Source organism: Anser anser (assembly GCF_964211835.1).
Source record: "Anser anser genome assembly, chromosome: 22".
Lineage (NCBI taxonomy): Eukaryota > Metazoa > Chordata > Aves > Anseriformes > Anatidae > Anser > Anser anser.
The window spans coordinates 5,759,249-5,778,654 of NC_139743.1; the positions used below are offsets into that span (position 1 = coordinate 5,759,249).

The window sequence follows — 19,406 nt, forward strand, 5'->3', positions numbered from 1 at the left end:
GGTTTCAGGACATCAGCAATTGCTTTTTCAGGCTGAAGGAGTGATCTGGCTACTTCATTTGCCAGCCTTGGTTCAAGCAATTGGTCATGAGGGCGATTACAAACTTGTATTTATTGCAAGTGGCTTTCCAGACCTTTCACTTGAAGGCTGGTTTATCCTTTCTGCACATCTTTTCCACTCAGTTTTCAGGAGGTAACAAGAGTCTTTATTAGAATTTGTCTGCATTACCAGCTGGATTTATAAACTGTCAAGGTCTTATTCTTGATGATGTTACCTTGTAACTCCCGAATGCAAAAAGTAGTATTTAAACTCTTAATTTTTCTGCTTTTTCCTTCCTTTCTGCATTCTCCTGTTCCTGCTTTCTGAGAAAGGAGGAAAAGTAGTTCTGCTTTACCTGAACCAGGAATCCCCAAAAGTCATTAGGCTGTGTGTTTGGAGAACATGGGCAAATACAGCACTTTGCCAGCTACTACCTGCTAATTCTACTTTTCCCCTACCACATAGGACCGAGTAGCTCAGGTGACTTTTGCCATGTGGCAGATCTCACAGCTGAATGGCAGAATCATGAAAGCCCTTTTTTTGGCAGAATCATGTAAGCCCATGTTTGGGAAGTGCTCCTTTAAGCCTTGGGCACTCCTTATACCTTCCTTGGCCTGTTGGAAAACCAATAAGGTTAAAAGGTCTTATAGGCAAACTTCTTTAAGAAAGTTTTGCCTATTTACAGGAGAGAGACTGTCACTGGAATTGTGGCAGCATCTGCAGACACCTTGAAGAGGACCCAAATTCTGCTCAGCATTACGTAAACTTATAGTAAAAGATGGTCTTGCCTGCCTCACAATTTACATAGGTCAAAGAAGAAGCTTGGATTACTGCTGGCAAGGAAGGATGTTTTTTTTTTTCCCCGATTTAACAGATTGCACAGGCACACACACACATATGAGAGTCATATTGACTAATTCTAAACTGCTTTTGCTAGCTCTGCCGGAGCCCACAGTTGGCCAAGGCTGTACCAAGAGAACAGCCAGCAGGAGTGCGTTGTGTTTGAAAGATGGGGACTGAATTAAGACCTCCTTATTTTCAGAGACACGTCTTAACCACTAGACCATCCTACTTCTACCTCATAACCTTCTTTCCATGCACCTCAGTATTAACACAAGCTGAAGCTGAATTATGGCTCTTCTTATCCCTAGTGAGTCGAAGGAGCTGTGGAAGAACAAGCTGGAGTTTACTCGGCCTTGTGCATCCATCAGCAACATGTCAGCTGGCTTCCAGTTGTGGAATCCTTATTAGCGGTGATGATGGAAGAGGCACATGGAAAAAGGCGGGGATTTCAGAGCCCTCCATTGAGCCCTGAGAGGTGACAGCTCAACAAATCACCTTCAGATTTGTGAATTCAGCAGATTGTTTCTGGAAGTTGTTGAGAGAAAATAAATATGGAAAACCACAATGTCATTTCTAAGAGTCACTTTTCAGAGCCTGACCACATTTTAAGTATCTGTTAAGTGATGTCCTTTCTCCTACCATGCTTCTCGCCAAAACCAACGTTGTATCAATCTTCTGACAAAGACAAGTTTGACGCTGGGATTCCAGACACCAAAACAAATAATACCACCTACAGCCCTCATGAGTCACAGAACTCATGTGATTTAAAAAAAAAAACAACACTACTAATTCTTAGTATCAGAGGCGCAAAAAAGGAAGTAACTCAGCTAGTAAGGCTTTTCCGTTTGTGAATGATCCTGTGTTCCAGTGAGAGAGAATGATTTATAGATACCCTTATGAAATAACACAAAGAACACATCTTTATATACTCAATGAGTTTCTTATCTGGACCCAAATCCACACTGCATGGTTTTGCCTTACAGACACTCTCTTGGAGAGCTATCTGCTTGCGACAAGGTGCTCAGCATCACTTCATTTACTTATTTTCCACTGGAATTCCCCTGCTCTGGATGGGAACCAGCTCCAGCCTCAGTTTATCTATCCTAATACGTGAACATGGCTGTATGGTTTCCAGACCACAGCTGGCTCCGTTTGGCCGTGGTCTCCTCGCACCTGCTGGTGTGGATAAGTCCTCTGCTGCTTGCAGCTTGTGCAGAGCCAGCTCTGGTGCATCCCCAGGCTAGGCAGGCCCTTTGCAACTTCTCCAAAAGCCCTTCCCGAAAACTATCTCGGGGCCAAAAGCAGCATTTACAAAAGAAAACGGGGGAATAATGATTCTTTTGGAGAGACGTAATGCTACACTTACATACATGGCATCTGGATGCTCTGGTTATGGGTACATTAAAACGTATTTGATTGCTGGTATTAAATGAGAGCCTTCCTAGTGCTTCTTACTCAGAGTGCAGTGTCCAATAAATTATTTTGGAAATGGCTTTAGACTTTTGCAATAATAGGTTTTTGGCAAGCAACAGGACTCTTAAAAGAACCACTTTATCATTATGAGAAGATCATAAATGAGAGTTAACTCGCAGATATGGTCGTTTGCTAACCATCAGAGGTAATAACAAAATACGAGCCACTTTTAAATGGACTGCCAAGGAGGAAGCTAGGGAAAAAAAGCTCTGTCACCAATCCGCAGTAGACCAACAAATGCAGGCAAAATGTATAGCACACTGCAGTCCAGCAGATCCTCTTTCTGTCAGATTGTATTGGCATTTGTTTTTCTTTGAGAAAAAAATCAGGCGTGGAGAGAACTGCCTTGTGGGCATCGTCCCCAGTGGACATGTAAAACACTGTGATCCTTCTCTGCCTCTGTTTTTTATGTTTCTGAAGGCAATTTTCAAGTTTTACTTTCAGCCTTCCCTTTTCCGGAAGAAAAACTAGAACAAAATTGTTCCCTCTAACTTGCCCCACCTCCAAAGCCATGATTTCTAAACCTTTAGCCACTTTTGCTGCTTTCCACACACAGAGATTGGCCCATGTCACTACTGAAGCATGTACCCAAAAAAAAAGACACTGCCCTGCACCCCAGGATGGCCTCGGTTTGGTAGAGGGGCAGGTTTGTTGCTGGCTCACAGCATCCCAATTTGCTGACTTCACTGTCTCCTGCTGAGACAGCTGGTACTGTGGATCTACGTTAAGAATAAAGCAACTGCTAGTCTTCATATATGATAAAGTGGCCCTTCAAGAATAAAGCGAAGTCCAGCAAAGTGGCGATCAGAAACAAATCCGTTGTTTATGGAAATGTGCTACTCTGAAAAATAACTCTCAGATGCCGCGGAGACAGGGACTGTATTGATGGAGAATTGAGGGACTCAAGCTGTAGTGACAAAGGAGACCAAATATTTGGAGTATGACAAGAAACAGCCTATTCAATTAACTTATCTGTTTTCATAACAGTTGGAGAGTCTCCTACATCTACATTGGTAAGTGGGCGGGGGGTTAAGATAGCTGTCACACTTTGATAAGTAGGCCACTCAGTTATGAAAGATTAAGGCCAGAGATGCAGATACAGCTGAGTGTAAATGAGACTCCCAAGAGTGAAGATCAAAGTTAGTAGGAAAACCCTAGTAAAGCATGAAAACCAAACTTCCTACCAGGAATTTAAGCATGAAGGGCCATGGTAATTCTCAGCTCCAAGTCCAGAGGCTGAAGACCTCATTGGAAGCTGCTGGAGGGCCTCAGTGCCAAGCTTAGATAGTCCTCGCTGAAAACAGACAGCAAAAGAAGGGCTTCTCCTTGTCCAATAAAAGAATCAACTTTGCAGGCTGGGGAATCAAGCTAACAAGCTAAGAGAAGATACAGCTTTGATATTTCTTGGCATTTTCCTCCTATAAATATGAAGACCACAAGACTTTAATTCTTTGGCCAGAAAGATGCTCTGGTGAGCAGCAGTTTACATGTCTACAAACAGACAAGAACCCTCTGGGCTTTTTTAAAGCTGTGTTTCCTTCCTGGCCCCACTTGTTAAAGATTTCGTCTCTCTTGCTTCACTGCATTACAACTGGCTAGGACTTTGCAGGACGTAGGAGGCATGGGAAATCCCTTCCCCAACAGGGTGATATTTATGCACCCCCATCTGTTACAGGAGAACAAGGTGCACCCGTCCAAGTTTCATATTGTATTTATTGCAGTAACTGCACGTTCACTCCTCAACTGCTAGAGTCTATAGCTTCCTGATGACATCCTGGCAGGTTTTCATTACTGTCAAAATAGCCATGTTATTACCTTAGCCATTTCCCTCACTTTGTGAATGACTTCATTTGAAATTTGGGGCAAATCATTCCATTTTTCTGTGCCTGTAAAATGGGGGTTTTAATAATTATTGTATTTACCCTAAAAACCGTAACACAGCCGTTAGGCCCATCTAATCTGAACATCTGGTGATCTATTGCTCATTACCACATTGTAACCATTAAGTTTGTGGAAATACGGTATGTAAGTAGTGGGAATGAGGTCTGTGCTGATGTTCTGGTCAGAGGGAACAATAAGGGAAACACTGAAGAGCTGGTTTGGCAATGGCACTTCTCACTTTTTCAAATCCCAGACTCCTTTAATTAACTTTTCTAAAGCATGTGAAGAAAGAAGGGTGGAACTTCAGGCCCTGCTCGTGGATGCTCATGTGCTCTGATTGCAGCAGAACTTCCCTCAAAGGCTCTTTGCAGCAGCTGCTGCTCGTTGCTGCTCAGTGTAGGGGGAGCAGGGGTGTATGACTCTAGGAATGACAGCACAATTGCATGCACTATCAGGTCTTAATCTGGGTTTAAAAGTTTTGCTTTTAAAAAAAAAAAAAAAAACAAGCTTGATGAGCAGGGAAGCATTTTGAGCAGTCTAAGGGATGGCACGGCTGCACCCTGCATCAGCACTGGCAGGGGTGGTGAGCTGGGGGCAAGGAAGCCAAATTCTGCCCTCCGCTGTAGCTGCACTGCAGTGACTTCTACCCCATGGGCACTTCATAGCGGGGCTCACTTCTGGTGCCTCACCAGTGACCCTTCACTGAGAGCGAGCTACACACAACCAGCTTACACGGCCCAGCATCTTCCCTTGTACAGCTGCAGTCAGGGATTACAGCAGGAGATGCATCCATTGCTGGCTTAGTGCCCCCCTTTCCCACATTTTTCTCCTCTGTTTTCCCAATTCACTCTCATCTTTCTTATCAAGTCACTGCCTCTTTTGATCTCCCATAAAATAAATGCCTCTTACTTCAGGGAAATGAGTCAGATGGAATATTCCCCCTTCTTACACTTCAGCTCTGGCCACTGCGAGTAAATGCCAGCCTCAGCCCCATGAGGGATTTCAGTGTTGTCACTGTAACTGCAGCAATAAATCTGGCAGAACGAGGCAGGGGCTTAGGTGCCACTGCAGCTGAGAGCAGGGTCTGGAGCTGGGGCTGATCTAGCTAACTTTATTAACATTTCAGCCACAACACGTGGCGTGCACGTCACCGTGCTCTAGCACAGTAAGGGCCCTGCATTCAAGTAACCGGCTCAGTCTAATTTTGTTCCGTTGCGTTTCCACCCCACCGTTACCTGTTACGGTGACATTAGCTCTGGTAGCCCACACCTCCACTTGCAGCAGAGCCAGCCTCTGGGATTAATTTCCAGCAGACATCACCACAGATGGCACCATTTTGTTGCCCTCAGTTTTATTCAACGCTCCTCCTGTTCCTGCAGAAAGCCATCTTTAACTGGGTGCACAAAAAGATTTCATCAGCAACTTCCAGGAGAGCTGGAATGATTTACATCAGCTGGGGATTGAACCAGATTATGTTTAGCTTTAGTCCCCTGTTTCAGAAACAACGATGTTATGAATAATCCTTTTATGTTCATACATCTTGTATAAATATCTGAAACATGTATAAAACCAAGGAGAGGAGGGAATTCATTAAGGTGGTCCAAGGGAATATTATTCTGAGAAATAAGGGACTACTTAGGAGATTTAAAATTACTTTATCCTGTTGCTTTTAATTAAGGAAAAGGGGGAGTAGAGGGTGTCTGAACTAAATATAAGGAGAATTTTCCAAACAGTGAGAGGTATTAGTTTGTGAAAGCGTCTTCCTGAGGAACTCATGGGAGCATTAGTGTGTAGGTCCAGCTGCCCTAAAAAAATGCAGCATAGCAATTCTTCTGTATTTTACTGCAGAATTCCCAATAGGCCAGGTCCAAATCTGGAATCAATAGTAATCCTTCAATAGAGTTCAATGGACTTCAGGGCAGGCCCCATGTGCTCATTATTTAAAGTAAATAAAAGGGAGAAATAGTGAGTCAAAATGTAACACTGGCAATGATTTTAATAAAATCCCCCTCATTTTTTAAGAGAGACCTACTTAGGCCAACTTTTTAAGACAAAACAGTGCATGCATTGAATTTTCGGATCAATTACATCATGTCACACTGATTTCATCTGGTTACCGCATGTTATTGGTGGGAATGTAACTTGATGCAGCTCAATACAGCTTGTGGCATACTGTGATTTATTACAGTTTAAATGATAAAGCACCCAAGAATGTTCAGGCAATTGGATTACTCCATTGACTGAATGTTCAGACATCTATTTTTAGAGGAGTTGTCAGTTTGTGCAATATTAGATGGACTGATCCATTGATATTGAAGGGCCAGGGGAAATTCCTTTATCACATAGTTCTGCTTAATGTTACCTTCTGGTTTTATTCTTTTTAAATGGTTTGTGTAGAACTTGATGTGACAGGATTTTAGCCATCAAAGTGGGACCAAGTTCCCAAAATGCTTCACTGGATCTCCCAAAGGAAAGATTGACCAGCAGGATAAATCAAGTCCAAGTCCAAATTTTGCCTGAAATTTAAGGAGAACCAGGGCATGGGATCTGGTTTGGCTACATTTTCTAGGGGTGTGTCAGTAACGATCATCACCGTGGGATAGGAACAGGACTAGAACTTGCCTAGAACACACGCAAGCCTGGGGACGCCAAGTGCTTGGTTCACACCATCCCATGCCCTCGTAAATTATTCACTAGATTCCCAAAGCTGGAAACTGTTTGGACCCACAGCTCTAGACAGACAGACAGGAAGTGGAAAAACTATGTTCCTTTCTTTTGTTTTACAAATATTTTTAAACGGGCTGTATGCCAAAACAAAAATAACCACGGAACTGGGATTGTTCATGAATAACATGGCACAACAATAAAAGGTTGGGCATTACTGCAATGGATTCTTTAATTCAGCCAAAAAGAGAAAGTGCTAAAATCAACACAAAGGGATCCCATTAGACCATTAGTAGATGAAAGGCTGGTTCCAATCGCCTTGGTTTACTCAGCTGGATCTCTTTAGGAAAACTGAATGGTGAGGTGGGGCCTAGTTCTCCATTTTTGTGTTCCTAAGCGTAGGCTGGGGGCTGTGGGTGTGTGGAGGTAGGAAAGGAATGTGATGTGTGTGCTCGGAGAGATAGTAATAACTGCTGGGGCAATCCATCATATATCAAATGAAGCCATCTCTTCAATGCACCAATCGGAGAAAGTTGTGTGAAGGCTCCAAAAATTTATTCTTGTCCTGACAACAAACTCCTCACTTTATGCTAAAGCCTCAGCAAATTCTGGGAAATAGATTAAATCAAGTTCCAAGCCTCCTCTTGATATGGCTAAAAATCATCCAGGAGAATGGGCTTGACTAATCTCAGCAGGAACAAGACCTCCTGCGGATGAGTTCTTGGTTTAGTGTTTTAACATCTGATTTTACTGTCCATGGGTCAAAAATATTCCTGGTGCAATCCTGTCAATAACACCAGAGTCAAAGAAAGAATTTTTCCCATTGTGTGTTTTTTGCATCAACCAAAGTCCAGCTCTTAGGACAGAGGCAAGATTCTGAAGGTAGTGGATAAAGAGGAAAAAGCCCAAACTCAGAAATAAACACATGAAAAGAAAAAAAAAAGAAAAAAAGAAAAAAAAGAAAGAGCATGTTTACGTGCTCATTCTTTCAAACAACTCTATTTTTGCATCTCTTCTAGCAGTGAAAAATGTTTGTTTTTAGAGATGATACATAGATGCACCCACAGTGCTGAAGATTTCCAGAATTAATTGCCTAGAGATGGTCGGGAAGCAGGGGGGAAGTCACTAGAAAGCCTGTTACCTTTGTCTTCTGTTTTAGCAGCGAGCAGGGAATAGTTGGTGTCCATACCAAAAGGTGTTCTGAGCTGTAACAACTGGGGCAGGCTGCTACCAAAATCAAAAGCTATGTTCCCTGTAAGACTTACATGAACATAACTCTGCGATTGCTCCATTAGCGCACACTGGCGCTAATAAAGTGCAAGGACCCTACCATCTGATCTAAGTTAATACTTCATGTGTTAAAATCATGCCTTCTTTTCCAGTTGCTGCTTAGCCAGGGTATTCCCTGATCCTTCACACCCCTCCTGATTTTACCTTCTTGTTTTCTTTCTCTAAAAAATGTCTGGCTATCAAGCTAGCCTGAAAGGCAAAGTTTAATGATAGGAGAGAGTATGTGCAGTCAGTGATGGTTTTGTGATGATATATAATAAAATCAGGGCTTCTCGTGTACCAGCTTTCTAGTCCTGCATCAAAACAAACAGCATCTGAAGAAGTTAGGGTTTTTATTTAGCAAAGATTTGTCCGTGCACCACTTCCATGTGAATTGTCTTGTTCGGGTTAATGATCCCGTGTGAGTTAACACAGGAACTCTATTTTGCAGGCCCATAACCTCAGATACCACCCATACAACGGGAGCTAACTGGCACTGCAAATGTATATGAACACTTTCGTCAGTTCACAGGGCCTCAGAAGCTAAAACCCCTGAGCTCAGGTGCTGAGGGGGGTGTAGATGGAGCCTGCGCATTCCTCTGGGAGTGATGGGTGCCCATCCTGTGCCTGAACTCAGTGCAAGGAGCAGGTTTCTTTGTCCCAGGACTCAAGCAAATGGTGCAGATAATTAAGGATTTTGTCCTGAAATTAGCCTAACATGACCCAATAGATGTAAGAAAGCTTCTCCACCTCGGATGTAAAATACTTACAGGTGTAGAAGCCATTCAGGCTGTCACATGGAGCACAATGAACATTAGAAGCTCTTTTATGGGGAGACCTAAAGCTGGGTAGGAGTCAACAAGTTGCCGTGCACAGTGCTGAGGGGCAGCTTTATCCCTCCGCTGCTGCATTACCTATAATACGTGCTTCTTCATAGGCACAGAGGGAAAAGGCTGTAAAGGAAACATTTTAAAACTGAGGGTGCATTAGGCAAGTGATTGCAGGCACTGTGATTTATAGCTGTAGTAATGGACTGGATCACAGAAAGCTGAAATCCAATTATCAGCTCTGCCATCTCGGGCAAAATGCTTCAGCCAAACTTCCTAATCAGTGCTTTTAGGCTGGGTTGATTTTGAGAGGTGCTGAGCACCTGTCCGCCCCACAAGCTCTGCACAGAGCGACAGATCCCAGCCACGTGGAAAGCAAAGCTCCGTATCGAAAGGCAGACTCCCCTCCTTGCCCCAGGGAAAAAATAAATAAATAAACAAACAAAACAAAATGTAAATTAGAAGATATTTGATTTTGCTGAGCTTGCTATATTTTCTGGATAGTTGGGTTGAAAATTAAAAGCCTTACTCCATGTTATCAGGAAAATGAAAGTGCGGAAAGGAGGACACAGAGGTAAAAATCCTGAAAATAAAGGAGTTAATTCTCGGTCTGTGATTTCCCCCTGTGTAAAAAAGGAGCAGGAATATTTCTACACCACCCCAAAAAAGAACTTGTGGGAGTTAATCCAGTTCCATGCAGAAAGTGCCTTGAGAGCCACACATGTGATGTGGAAGTGATGCATTACTAAGCAATGAGGTACAATCATATGTGAAAAAAAACACGTCTATGTACTGCTCCAGGCTTTGTAGCATTAAGCCCTGTGTTGTTTTCTGACGGACAGATACCTTCCAACCTGGATCAAATGCATCCCAGAATATTTTGTCTTTTTATTTCTGAGCGGAGGAGATATTTCCAAGAAGTGTTGTCTCTTTTGGGGTACTGAAACCAAAATAGGAATTAAAAAAAAAAAAGAAAAAAGGAAGGTTTCACACAGCTTGTGCCAAAGGAACGTAACTTCTCCTTGGACATCTGTCCCTGAACAACAGAGGAGACCTTGGTTTATATCTCAACCGAAAAGATAGATGTGCAAACGCAGCTCCCCCGCTGTTCCACTGCACATGTGGACGTGGAGAGATCCTGCATGAGGAAAAAATTATTTGGAATTTGGGGCAAGTTCTTCCTAAAACAGGGAGAGGCGAAAAACCTGGAGATTTTTCTTTTTTTTTTTTTTGCCTTTGCAATGTCCGTTTTTATGCCATGATTGTAAGAAAAAAAGCAGCATTTGGCTGCCCAAACAATATGGGGACTTTAGATTTTTATTGAATGCTTTTGGCAATTGTACCAAAAATGTCATGTTTTTACTGGGTTTTGATCACTATTTTTAACTTTTCTATTCATATATTCCAAAAGGAAGCGAACACTGACGTAAAGACAGCGAGCATAATATTGGGAATTCAAAGCCATGGCTTCCCTCCTTCTCCAATTATGTTTAAGCATCTTTCAAAATCCACATTAAAGCCCAAAACTACACACAGGATGCTAGGTCACATGAAAAAGATCAAAGAGGGATGAAGGAGAAAAGGAATTATGCCAAAGCTGTGCTGTTATTCCTGAATTACCTACGAAGCGTGGGAGAGAGAGGAATACAGATTTTTTTCATGATTTTTTTTTTTTGTGTATTTTGGCCTTCAACAGTGAAATGCAACATATCTTTTATATCATCCTGCCCTGCTAGATAGCTGTGAAGTGGAAACAGAAGGAAAGAGTTGAAGGTAAATTTTGATCTATCTGTGTGTGAGGTGCCCCCCACCAGCCCTCGTCCCGACACGGTGGTTCCCAGCCCCAGAAGACCCCAGCCCCAAGCACTCCGTCCCCTCCTCGGGGGGAACCAGGTGCTCCAAAAGCAAGGGGGTACCCTGGGGGAAAGGGCAGGCAGGGGTGATCAAATGAGACAAACACACTGCAGGAAACTGATTTACACATTCACCGTTTACTGGATTCCTTGCGAATAACCAAGTATATTCTTTGCAAGTTCAGACATGATACAAACACGTGTGTGCACAGGAAAAACCAACGAAACCAAAGTCCACCAAACACTTTTTTTTTGATTCTTTCCACTTTTTGTCCTTTCCAGAGAAGCTGGCATCCAGGTGAGTCTCAGACTTCATATGGAAATGAGTTCATACACTGAGGCAGGACTCTTCAGCTCCTGAATGTCTGATCCTTCACAGCATTTCTTGCATAATTCATCTTAAAACTGAAGTAACCAGCAGGGCAGTCAAGTGAGAAGTATATAATGGCCTGTGATCATCCGACAGCCTTCCAGGGATCAGAAGCCACCGGTTCAGCTTCTTGTAGTAGCCAGAGGGAGCTGTTTGGAGACTTTCTCTCGGGAGCTGACTTAGCTTATTCTCCTCTTTGCCATACAGGACACCACCGGGTGCCCTTTTTGTCCCATCTTCCAGACTTATACACCAGCAAACATCACCAAGTTTCGGTCAGCGTGTTGGCTGTTTGACATGAGTATCTGTGGCCTGAGAGTCAGCAGCAAGAAGTACATTTTGCCAGAGCTAATCTGCTCCTTGGTCCTCAGAAGCCCAAACCATCCTTCGACATCTGCTGCTGGAGGCCGCCTTACTTAGAGGACAGCACGGGAAGCACATATCGCACAGCAAAGCCTATCTTCATCCTTCTATGCCTTCCCTCCCTCCCCACCTCCCCTACCCCCCCTTTAATTAATATACAATTTAGATCCAGCGTCCCGTCACCAGCCAGCAGCCCACTCTGTTAAGACACCGCTGTAGGTGCAGCTCTGTGAGCGTGACACTGGAGCACCCGTGCAAGAGCCAGCAAATAAATGGTTCTGTAACCACGAGGCGGTTCAGTCCGGGAGATTAGAGTCTTTGGCTACAGTGTGGGAAGAGCTGTTAAATAAAAACAATCGCAGTACAGAGTTTCAGCCTTCCAGTCACTTTGACTACCATGTAATTCAGAGATTCGTCTTTCATCTTGAAAATCTTTTTTTTTTTTAATTGGTTGTAATGTCCTCATACATCAAACATAGTTGCAAGAGCATTGTGTGAATGGCAGGGGAAAAAAAAAAAAAAAAAGGGGGGGGGAGAGAAAAAATGCCCGACTTGCTCACAGAAGTAACATATTCTTTCATAATTACATCTGGGGGTACATAAGAGGGTCCCCTGGCATTTCAGTAACCTTATTCACAACCTGGAAAGTACCACAGAGGAGGAATGTACACTATTAAGCACAGCAGCCCCATAAACCAGGAGGCATGAATTATTGCTTTGCTAATGATGTGCTATGTTTCCTTGGGCAAATCACTTCACCTTTTGGTGCCTTTTCTCCTCATATTCCCTCCCATCTACCCTACATAAATCAGTCTCCATCTTTTTTTTTTTTGAGCAGGGAAAGTCTCTTAGCACAGAATCGGAGCGTCATGGAAGGGGTTGGGTGGGCAGGGACCTTAAAGCCCGCCTTGTTCCAGCCCCTGCCATGGGCACGACCCCTGTCTCCATCCCAGGCTGCCCCCAGCACCATCCAGCCTGGCCCTGGGTGCTGCCAGGGATGGGGCACCCACATTTCCTCGAGGCAGCCAGGGCCTCGCCACCCTCTTAATGAAGAATTTCTTCCTTACACCTAAGCTAAATCTGCCCTCTTTCAATTTAACTTGCTGGATCGGGCACTGGGTGACTTCAGGGTGCATATCAGCTCAGTGCATAACACCTAATTAATCACAAACCCCAACATCTCACCCCACAGCATTACGGACCTGGGTAGCCCATGGAGCCACCATGCCCCATAACTGTAACACGGGAGCCGAGTTCAGTTTGGGCCCAGGGTAAAAGCAAGAGCCAGTGCTGCGTCTAAAAGTCTGGTGCAAATCCCCTCCCGTTACTGGAAGTGTGAGCCCCACGCTGACATTTACTTAAAAAAAGGGGATGTTTAGCCCGCTGACAGAGTCGGCTTTTCAGACATCCCTTTGTTCAGCAGGGGAAGAAGTAACCCTGAGCATCCTGCGTACAGACAGCAAATTACAGTCTGCACATGCATCACATGAACTCGTGTGTACGTTTAGATCAAGGAAGTATAATGAAATCTTCTGAGCAACATTTGATGCACCTAATTACTGGGAACACGCCTCCCGGAGTTTTCCAGGAGCAGCAGCAGCAGTGCCCTGCAGGTACTGGTCCAGGCAGCCTGGTCCCCTGTACAGCAGCCGTACTTCGCCAGCCCAGGAACACGTTCAGACACTGTTTCCTGCCAAAAAACTCATCCATCCAGAGGGAAAAGTGTTTTCATGGCACAATAGCTACAGCCACCCTACATGAAGACCTGAAACTCCCCTGATGGGAGCAAAATCCTTCCCAGTTTGGACCACTGGCCTTAAATTAGAGCGGAGCACATTAAAGCAAGGGTCCCAGGCCTCTCCTAGGCTCTGCCAGGCATTTCTCAATGTCAAGAAATTCAGAAAGCGGGTGATCTACATCCCTAATTAGCTCTATAAAAAGATCTCGGACACCAGCATTAATTCACCAAGTCCAAATCAAAGTGAGTCAGCCCCATCACAATCAGCCCCAAAATGGCTCCTAGCTGATAATTTCATCTTTTTAATGGATCATTTATAATAGATCTGGCTTTTCTGAAGCTATGATTTTTTTCTCCATTATTGGCTAATATCGAGAATTCCAGCTGAATATATTCGCTTCCCCTAAATACCTAATCACTTTATGCAGAAAAGATTACCTTGGCAAAGAGTTCAATTAAACGTGCAACTATTTGTAACCTTTTGTGCTATCGGATCAGGTGGCGAAGCAGCGGCAACGTTGGAAAACACAGCGTCTTTGGGAAATGTAGCATATTATTAGATTTGATGAGATCCATTTTCTTGATGGCTTCTGAAAGATCTTTGTGCTAATTAGCTAAGAATACCGCTGAATTATTTAATTATCTTTACTTTTGTGCAATAAAATATGTTGTCATATCACACACACTATCTTGCTGGTGCTGTTCCTACTTAATGATGCCTTTAGAGTTAGCGATTTCCTTTGTTCTCCCTCTGCAAGTGGGTTTTGGTGGTGCTGGAGCAGGGGAGGTGCGGAGAGGGAAGGCAAAGCAAAAATATCAGGTTTAGAATAAAATCTTATGTGTGGGAAAAGCTTTACATGTGTTTCTCTAGCTCCGGTTCCCTATGCAACATGCAAAACGTGCTTCGATGCTACAGCAGCCCCACATTCTTACTGCTAATGCAACCAGGAGTGCTTTCCAGAGGAAGAGGAAAGAAACTATCGCTTCAAAAAAAAAAATTTAAATCAGCAAGGAACGTTTTTAACAAGGAAGAGGTAAATTATGATAATTACTCTGACTGGTAGGGTCCTTAAGCATTACTAATTAGCATTTATTGCTTGGATTATTGAAACAATGTGTGTATTCCCAAGAGTGAAGAAGAACTGGGATGCTCTTTCCTTCTGAGCCCTGGGAAAAAGGCAGGGCAGCAAGAATGCGGCACAGTTGGCAGAGGGGCTCCTCTTCCAAGCACTGCGAACAGCAGCCTGCAGAGCTGCACAGTGACAGGAGGAAACCTGAACCTTCTGCAAGCCCACGTTTTGCACTTTTTAACTTTATACCTGCTTTCAACTTTCCTTGCAGAAAAGTGAACAAAAATCAGGGCAGCACAAAAGAGAAGTGGCCGTTAAAATAGTCAAAATCATTAGAATAAAAAATCTGCGCAGTAGAACGGCAGATTAACATTTACCTTATAGCCTGAGTAGCACAGAGCCTTCTATTATTACCAGGGTTGTGCACAAACATACTATGAATAAACATTTCATCACGTTAAAGTACTGAAGTATGGCCAAGGACTTCATCACAGAGAAATGAAAGAGTTAATAAAATCACCAAAAAAGAGATGTATGCTGCCATTTTCAGCTAGCACTCCGACTGGGCTGATAGGACTTTGTGGAGAGGCTGCAATCAGAGTTCAACCTATGCTGCATTTTTGGTGTCAAAGATTTATAATGAGAATAAAGTTTTGAATTAGACATCAATTAGAAATTAATCAATCATCTAATCAGCACTAGCCACTGCACAGTATCGCAATATCTCAACTAGAATTTGGTATCCGGCCCAATAAATCCATAAATCCATATATACTTTGGAAATGATTCAGAAGAGAAAGAAAAAGTATTCTTCATTTCTGAGCTACAGTCCTATGCAACTTTAGGTACCGTTAACCCTTGAAATAAAAGAGCAACAATGGAAAACTGCAGAATGCCTTGGACTTTTTTTTTTTTTTTTTTTTTTACTGCCACCAAACCCCATGCCTTTCAACTTGGGAAAGCAAGTCACAACTAAGCTGCAACGAGGTCAAAGTCACACAGCTAAATGTTACAGTTGCTGCTCAGACAAAACTCCCAGACACCAGAGTTTTGCAAAATTTGTGGGGGTTTTAAATGCAATCTTCCCCAAATATACGCCTTTACTTTGTTTATCTTTCCCCTTTTTAATTATTTGCATTACATGTTGCACAGAATACTTGCGAAAGCGTTAAATTAAATTTCATTATAATAAATGATATATATTTTTAAGTTAAATTAGTGTTTTTTTTTAGTGCTGAATAAGATCATCGATCCTTACTCAGCCTGACTTACTTATGCTATTTGTTAAAGCCCAACATTTATTTTTCCCTGCCATTTTCCTCTTAACGTATAAAATTGCTTTTTATCCACAGCTTTCTTTTATCCCGGTGAAAACGTACAGCTGTAGAGAACGCTGAAATTACCACCGAACAAACGCTGTAACGCTGCGACAAGAAAGCCTTGCAGTTGCATAAAAACTTATATATGCACAAAGCAAAACTAAAACCAGACCCCGGCATCCCTCCTTTTGTCTGCAGGAGGTTAAGATGCGGCAGGAGGAGTCGTGGCTCCGGGGCTTTGCGGGGAAAGGTTTCCACCTGGCTCTCGGTACCGCGCTTCGGCCTCGGGACCGCTGCCGTTTCTCCAGCTCGCCCGCCCAGCGCTGGCCAGGAGCCCCCTGAACCTGCTTGCCCTGTGCCCGGACCCGCGGAGCTCGAGCCGCTCGCCTGGGGGAGGAGGAGGAGGAGGCAGAAAACGCGATATATTTCGGGGAAGGGGGGGGGAAGGATTTTTCTCTTGCAAAAACCTCGCCTTTTCCACTGGAAAAGGAAGGTGGGTGGCGGAGGGGGGGGGGGCAGCGTGCTCTTCCTCCCCGTTCCAATTCCTGCCGGTTGGTATTAACATCTATATATATATATATATTTTTTTTTAATCACCATTTTTAATTCCCCTCGGCTTTCCTCCCTCGCCTCGCCTCCCGTCGCCCAGGCCCCTGCTCTCTCCAGCCGCGCCGGCCCCTTTCAGACCTCCAGCCCCTCTAATTGATGCGTCTGGGCGAGTCTAGACGGGGAGCGATTGAACCGGCTCCCAATTATGTTCTTCACTGCGCCGGAGCGGGTCCTGCCCCTGCAGCAGGGCGAGCCCCCCCCCCACCATGTCCCCCCCCCCCCCCCTTTTCCCCGTGCCATTGTTTTGCCGCAGCCCCGCGCAAGTCCCGCTCCGCCCCGCGCAGACAATAGCGGGGGGGGGGGGGGGGGGGCTCCGCGGGGTGCGGGAGGATGCGGGCGAGGCCGCGGAGGCCGGAGGACAAAAGCCGGGCCGGGAAGGATGGGGAGCAGTAGGGTTGTGTGTCCCCCCCCCCCCCCCCCCCCCCCACACCCCAATAGGGAATAGGGAGCCCTTAGGGGGGTACAAAGGTGGGCTGGCTTCGGGCTGGGGGGTGGGGGGGGGGGTAGGGGGGGGGGTGGGCAGGTAATAAATAAAATAAAACCGGCTCCCGGCTCGGTTTGGGGCGTCGGGGAAGGAGGACGGGGGGGGGGGGGGAATAACGCCCGAAATTGAGGAGGGAAAAAGGCTTTGTGGGCATTGTTCTCCCGAAAAACTAGGCGGGGGGGGGGGGAGGGATTAGGGCGTCGGGAAAGAAAAAATAAAATAAAATAAAAAAGTTAGGAACAAACATCACAAAAATGAAGCGACAGGCAGAAAACCTTTTCCAGGTCGGTAGCTGCGCACCCCCGGGTACCGTCCATAGCCTACGCTATTTCATGCCGAGCTGCTGCACCGGCGAGCGAGTTTTGGTGCATTGTGTTTGAAGTTCAAGCATTTGCATTCAGATATCAAACAGTAATTCGGTGCCGTAACAAGGTACAGTAACTTCATTATAAATCGCCTCGCAGAACAGAGATAAGCAATACAGTTCCAACCATAATTAATTTTACAGCGGTTTAAAAATCTAATAAGAAAAAACAGCAGCAGGAACATTTTTAACATTTGCCGTTTACAGATCGTTTTGACCGAAAAACCAGGAAAGTTTTCAGTTCCAGAAAAGCACTACAACAAAACTTCAGCATTTGCTCATATTTTCTTTGCAGTAATTTCCAACCACCGGTACACGCAACCATTTTATTCTTTATTTTCGATCTAACAATCAGTAAGATCCGAACCCGTCCCCTGGCTTTTTCATATTTTTTTTTCCTTCTTTTTTTTTTTTTTTTTAACCCACGGAGCACATTTCTAAGATTAATCGTTCGGTTTTAAACTTGGAAGCATGAGGCATGCTGGGATCTCAGCTGAGGTCAAGCACCAATGTACCGAGCTGTTACTGTTACGCTCTCAGGGTACTCTGTGCTGCTCTCAAGAAGGAAGAAAGAGGAAAAAAAAAAAGAGAGAGAGATGCTATATGCACTGGCCTGCAGCAAGGCAAGTCTCTCTCTCAGTATGAAAACACAGGCATGGATATTAATACACCTACATATGTAAATATATATACATATCTAGGGTTTTATTTACCTACATACATATTCATACACACGTATCGTCCATATGTGTATCTATACACACACCTCAATAGCTGTATTTACATGCATCCATATCGTGTATATCTTATCTACACGCGCGTATATAATAATCGCTATATGTGTACACACATACACCCCCATATCTGCATCAGCTGTAAAATTATCTCCGGAATATACACACACAAAAAAATCTCTGTCATCCAAACGCTGGTTTTAATTCGAGATGAGATTTTTAAGGTAAATGGCCACAACCACCGCCCTACTATTAGCTGATCAGCCCTAAGGAGGAGAGATACACTTTTTTTTTTTTCCTCCCTTAAAAGGTCTACCAAACACTATTGTATGTGTGTGTATACGTCTCTATATATACACACGCGCGCACACATATACATAGATATAAGATATTTTTTTTGTAAAATAAAATAAAGATGTCAAAGCACAACTCACAGCTCCCAAGAGCCTAACCCGTGGATTTAAAAGCTAAACATCACAAGTTAGGGTCTCAGGGATTGAGAGGGGCGCAACAAACTATTTCTTGCAAAAAAACAGGGATCAAAAATAAAAGATAAAAAGGAGAAAGAGGAAAAGAATAGCAGGCAAGTTCAATTCATGGCTCAAGATTACAAAACAGGACACACAGGTGGAAGGAAAGAGCTTCTCTAAGGACCCTCTGTTGAGAGAATACATTCCATTTTTAATCGTTTATACAAAAATGACAAGGCGCGGCAGGTTCCTTACAGCTTCCAACAACGTCGCTTGCGACAAATACATTAAAAGTCTCCGCATTTAAATAACGAAGAGGAAGAAAGGAAGGGAAGTTCGGGGCAGTGACGGAATTATTTTCATTGTTTCAACGAAAAGGAATGCAGAAATAAGAGCAGGAATATGCAGGCTCTCCCTCCAGCCGCCTGGCACAAAGCATGCAGCAGCATAAAGGCGCTGCCTCCCCGCCCCCTCCGCCAGCCCCGCGGCCGGCAGGGATGGAGAAGGGAAGGAAAAAAAAAAAAAAAAAAAACCCGAGTCGCAAGAAAATCAGGTAGAAACTCACCACTTGGAAGCGGGGGAGGCTCCAGTCTTCAGCGCCGAGAGCCGGGGGGGAAAAGCCCCGGCGGCGGGGGGCGGGCGGGCCCCCGGGCGGGCAGGGGCAGGGGCAAGGGGCAGGGGCAGGGGTAAGGGCAGGGGTAAGGGAGGGCAGAGCCGGGACCAGGCTGGGTGCCCGCCGGGTTTTGACACCCGAGCGAGCGCGGGCGAGCGAGCGAGTGCGAGCGTGCGGTGTGCGCAAGCCGGGGGAGGGAGGCGAGGGGTGGGTGTGTGCAGCTGGGCAAGCCGCTTGCATTTTTAAAACATCTTTTTTTTTTTTTTTAAAGGGGGAAAAAAAAAAAAAAGGGAATATATCAAGGAAAAGAAAAGGGGGGAAAAAGGAAAAGGAACCGAATTCCTCCGCAGCTCCTCGCCTGCCGCCCTCCTCCCTCCGCGCTCCCACCGCCGCCGCCGTTGTTATTATAATTATAATTATCAG

At 44.5% G+C, this 19,406-nt stretch overlaps 1 long non-coding RNA gene across 2 annotated transcripts in view; it reads left to right on the plus strand.

Annotated features, from left to right (window-relative positions):
- Positions 1-18,930, plus strand: part of LOC310885399 — a 49,688-nt gene extending 30,758 nt beyond the window's left edge. For both annotated transcript variants that reach the window (XR_014574780.1, XR_014574781.1), the window contains one exon: positions 1,191-18,930. This is a non-coding gene — a long non-coding RNA (uncharacterized lncRNA). The remainder of the gene's footprint in view (positions 1-1,190) is intronic.
- The last annotated feature ends 476 nt before the right edge of the window (positions 18,931-19,406 follow it).